Consider the following 5,521-nt stretch of genomic DNA (forward strand, 5'->3'; position numbering starts at 1 on the left):
GGTAATATGCCTTTAATGAGATCATATCTGATACATACATTATTTTCCTCAACTTTATTTTAATATTATGCTAATGTATTTTAAGAAATATAGCTCAGACAGGTTTATAGTCTAGTTTAGATTCCAACTTCTTAGAATCAGCCACTTTTCTGATTGCTTTCATGAAATCTTCCTGTACTACAAAATCATGATCAGCCTGTATTGCAAACATACCTGCTTCATTTCTCAGATCTGCACCATTAAAGCCATCTGAGAGCTTCACTATTGCTTCATAATCTATTTCACCATGTTTTGTGATAGGACCTGAATGAATCTTCAGTATGTCTAATCTTGCTTGTTCATTTGGTAAATCAATATGTATTTTTCTATCTAATCTTCCTGGACGCAACAAAGCAGGATCCAATGTATCTGGTCTGTTTGTAGCCATGATCATTTTTACTCTGTGTAAAGTATCAAATCCATCCATCTGATTCAGTAACTCCATCATAGTTCTCTGAATTTCTCTATCAGCTGAAGTACCTTCAGGAAAACGACGGCCACCAATAGCATCTATTTCATCCATGAAAATGATGCATGGTTGGTGATCCCTGGCATAATTGAACATTTCTCTGATCAAACGAGCACTTTCACCAATGTGCTTATCTACAATAGAACTGGATACAACCTGTAAAAAATTGCAGTCCAACTGGCTAGCAACAGCTCTTGCCAATAGTGTTTTTCCTGTTCCTGGTGGCCCATAGAACAAACAACCTTTTGGAGGTATTATTCCTACATGCTGGAATAACTCACGGTTTGTAAGGGGTAATTCTATTACCTCTCTCAATTCTCTGATGTGTTCAGATAGTCCTCCAATTTCAGAATAAGAAACATTCCCAGGGTCCTCATGAGACATGTTGTAAACCAGTGGATCAGCTTCTCTTGGCAAGTATCTCATGATAGTGTAGTCATATCCAGAGCAACTCTTGTCCCTGGCTTCAACTTACTTTTGTCGAGCTGACGCTGACAGCCCACAACATATCTTGGTCCATTTGTTGCTTTGACGATGAATTTCTCTTCTGTTAATTGTTTAAGCACTTCACCCACAATTTGCCAACACTTTGTAAGGCCTTCAGTTCATTCTCAGACTGTTCATATTGCTTGGTAAGCTCTTTCAACTGTTCCCATCGATCTCCTCGTGCTCCAGCAGTTTCTTGCGGTAGTCCTAAAGAGCCTTATCTCTCGGGTCCACCATGATGAGAAGACGTTTTTCATAGGGCTAGTTTGCAGTTTTACCAACAATTTTTGTCAAATACTGAGTTTTTATCCCAGAGACTGTCTTTGGGTTTGTCAAATAAGAGATTGCTGTAGTCATTTACTGTAGTTTCTTTTGAACCTATCCTAATCTCCTGATCCATTACTCTATTTCTTAACCAATACCTGGCAGTTTTGATGACTACTGCTTTATAGTATAGTTTTAGATCTGGTTGAGCTAGGCTACCTTCCTTTATGTTATTTTTTCAGCAGTTACCTTGCTATCCTTGTCCTTTTGTTGCTCCAGATGAATATTGTTATTTTTTCTAGTTCAGTAAAGTAGTTATTTGGTAGTTTGGTATGGCACTGAATAAATAATTTAATTTGGGTAGAATTGTCATCTTATTCTATTAGCTTAACCTGACCATGAGCACTTGACATTCTTCCAATTATTTAGATCTGACTTTAGTTGGATGAGGAGACTTTTATAATTGTGTTCATACAGTTTTTGGGTTTGACTTGGGAGGTAGATTTCCAAGTACTTAATGTTGTCTATAGTTATTTTAAATGGGACTTCTCTAGCTCATATATCTATATCTATATCTGTCTTGTTCTTGGGATTTGGTATTCATATATAGAAATACTGATATAGGCTTATTTTATATCCTGCTATTTTGCTGAATTTGTTAATTGTTTCAAGGAGTTTTTTTATATGATTTTTTCAGATTCTCTGGGTATACCATCATATATCATCAGCAAAGAGTGAAAGTTTGGCTTCTGCATTGCCAATTCTGATTCATTCAATTTCTTTTTCTTCTCTTATTGCTATTGCTAGTATTTCCAATACTATACTGAATAGTAATGGCGATAACGGGCATCCTTGTTTCACCATTGAATTTATTGGAAATGCTCTGAGTTTATTCCCTTTAAATATAATATTTCTTGATGGTTTTAGATATATATTATTTATTATTTTAAGGAAAACTCCATTTATCCCTAAACTTTCTAGTTTTTTTTTAATAGGAATGGATGTTGTATTTTATCAAAGCTTTTTCAGCATCTATTGATTTCTGTTGGCTTTACTATTGATATATTTAATTATGTTGAGTGTTTTCCTAATGTTGAGCCACCCCTGTCTGCCTGGTATAAATCCAACCTGATCATGGTGTATTATCCTGCTAATAATTTGTTGTAGTCTCATTGCTAAACTTTTATTTAAGATTTTTGCATCAGTATTCAATGGGGGCAGCTAGGTGGCACAGTGAATAGAGCACTGGCCCTGGAGTCAGGAGGACCTGAGTTCAAATCTGACCTCAGACACTTAATAATTACCTAGCTGTGTGACCTTGGGCAAGTCATATAACTCAATTGCCTTACCAAAAAAAATTCATTAGGGATACCAATCTATAATTTTCTTTGACTGTTTTGATTCTTCCTGATTTAGGTAGCAGCACCATGTTAGTATCATAAAAGGAGTTTGGCAGAACTCTTTCTTCACCTCTGGGCTGAGAGATCTAGAAATCACTACATTTGACCCAGTCATCCTCCTTCCTGCTCCTGTATTGCTGGAGGCTGCCATGCTGGTGGCCCATACTACACTATGCTACTCTCTCACCCTGGTGCAACAGACCTTTTCTGCTCATCTTCCCTTGAGGTAGAAAATTGTTCCACTCCATCTTTATGTGTGTGTTCTGCCACTCTAGAATTTGTTTAAAGTATTTGGGGGAGAACTTGAGAGAGTCCTTGCCTTTACTCTACCATTTTGCCTCTGCCCTTTCTTCTTTCCGCTTGTGGGTAAAGTTGAGATCTAGGATATGACCTCTCCCCGTGTGTGACCAAGATGGAGTGAAGGAAACTGGGAAATGAGAGAGTTGGAGCAACATACTTCATGACTGTGAATCTTCTCTAGCTTCAAGGCAAGACTTGGGGAGGAGGAGAATATGGTGCCCTCAGGGCTGAAGTCCTTGAGGAAAGGAGATTGACCCTTGGATTAAGTCCAGGTGTTCATTGTGTCCTTTCAGTCAATCCCCCAGTAAAAGGGAGTAGGGAAGGGAGTGAGCACTTACATAATTCCTCCTGTCTGCCAGACCCAGATGAGCTATTTTACAGTTGAGAAAGCTGAGACAGGTGGTTAAGAGAGTTGCCCAGGGTCACACAACCACTCAGTTCCTGAGACAGAACTTAGGTCTTCCAGACTCCAAACCCAGCACTTTGTCCACTGAATCCCCAGCTGCCTCTACCAGGTAAAGCCAGACAATGGGCTAAGCACTGGACTGAAGAAGTAAAACGGTCCTGGGAGCCTCAGGAAGTTAGAAGAAGGCACTTATTAGCCTTCTGTTGTATGTCAAACACCTGGCCAGTGCTAGGGATGCAAACATGAGCAAAAAAAAAAAGAATCCTGGTGTGAGATGATTCACAAAGGGTCTGGGGTGGGTACAGGCTTATGAAATCAGAGGAGAAGGAAAACCCTGAACAAATAGAGGCTCCAGGAGCTACTGGCCAACAATACGATGGGAGCAGGTCATGAGAGGGATATTCCAGGCTCAAAGGACCACAGATGCAGGCAGGAACAGGGCCAGAAGTCAGGGCCAGAATGGGGAAGATGTATAGAGAGAGTAAATAGAAATAGCTGCAGAGAGAGGGTGTGGAAGGAGCAGTTGACACACCAGAAACTCCTCAGAAGAGTTGACTGTCATAGAAGGTCATAGAAATTGAGTCTTGGAGGTGGAGGGGCAGAGCACTGCAAAGGTGGGGAACTAGGAGGTAGAGGCTCCTGTTCAAGGAGTGAGTTTGGTTGTATGGAACAAAGTCCGTTAACTAAGTTAAGCTTCCTTTGAGAGTTCACTTATCTTCAGCCTCCTCATTGCTGCCATCAAAATAGCTAACTGGAGGGGCAGCTAGGTGGTTTAGTAGATAGAGCACTGGCCCCAGAGTCAAAAGGACCTGAGTTCAAATCTAGCCTCAGACACTTAATACTTACCTAGTTGTTTGACCTTGGGCAAGTCACTTAAACCCATTGCCTTGCAAAAAGAAAAAAAACAAAAAAAACAGGTAACTGGACCTACCCCCATTTCTTCTTTGTTGTCCAGATGGGTAGGACTCCTGCTGCTTCTGGCCTCCTCAGCACTGGCTAGGCTCTATCTACAACTGTCAGAAGCCTACACAGGGCTGCTTCTAGCCTTTGTGCACCATGTAATATTCTCCATCTCAGGAACTTCCCATAAAAATTAATGAACATAGCTTCCATTTTGTACTCAATTTATTCCTCTACTCAACTGGACTTACTTTCCACTTATAACTGTCTTTCCTTCTCTGCAAAGTTGGCTAAAATCTGTCCTTTAATCTCTCTGGGATCAGACTCAGGGACCTTTCTATAAATGACTTATGGATAAGGTAAGTAGTAAGTGTTTGCTTCAGTTCCTCAATACATAAAATGAACTGGAGAAGGAAATGGGAAACTACTTAGTAGCTTTGCTAAGAAAACGCCAAATGGAGGTCATGAAGAGTGAGACATGGCTTAAATGACTAAAGAAAAAAAATCCACGTTTGAGCAGCCTACTTATTTATTCTTCTCTTTCAAAGTTTTTTAGAAGGAATAGAAGCAAGTTCAGTATTTAGTATATGTTTGATACATAGCAGGCACTACATAAGAGCTTCATTCATTCCTATACAATGGGTACAAGGAATATTGACAAGTTCTATTTCTTTCAGACCAGAAGACTAGGACTGAAACTCAAAAACTTGGTGTTTCTATGCCTCTGTCATCCCAGGAAAGAGCCCCAAGGGAATGTACCTGTGTCTCTAAGTCTAGAGAATCCTATAATTGTGATGCCAGATTAGACAATCAGCAGAATACTGAGAAGAAATTTTCTCAGCAACTAAAAATCACCCCAAAGAGCTCTGAATTCACTGAGGGGCAGAAACTTCAGTCTAAGGCCAGGCTCTTCTGACCAGAAGAATAAATTGCAAAGATCCTCCATAAATATGTTAGAAACAGAAAGAGCTTCAGAATAAATTCAAATCTTAGTAAATGCATTGGAGACTGGCCAAAAATGACACATTCTAGGCATGGTGAATGTGAGAAATTCTTCAGCTGTAATTCTGGTTATAGTCAGTGCTGTTCATATCAGGGAGAACTTGGTGAATACAACGAATGGGGGAATTCCATACATCACATCCATTCTTCAAATCAAAAGAATCTTTCTCTATACAAACTGAGTATGTCTGATCAATGTGAAGGGTCTTTTCCCCAGAGCCTACAAGTTTATTAAACTTCAGAAAAATAATACTG

The 5,521-nt window shown here is 39.6% G+C and overlaps 1 pseudogene; it reads right to left on the reverse strand.

Annotated features, from left to right (window-relative positions):
* Positions 1-1,249, reverse strand: LOC141497179 (26S proteasome regulatory subunit 10B pseudogene; annotated as a pseudogene).
* Positions 1,250-5,521: the final 4,272 nt, after the last annotated feature.

This window comes from Macrotis lagotis, chromosome X (genome assembly GCF_037893015.1).
Source record: "Macrotis lagotis isolate mMagLag1 chromosome X, bilby.v1.9.chrom.fasta, whole genome shotgun sequence".
Classification (NCBI taxonomy): Eukaryota; Metazoa; Chordata; class Mammalia; order Peramelemorphia; family Peramelidae; genus Macrotis; species Macrotis lagotis.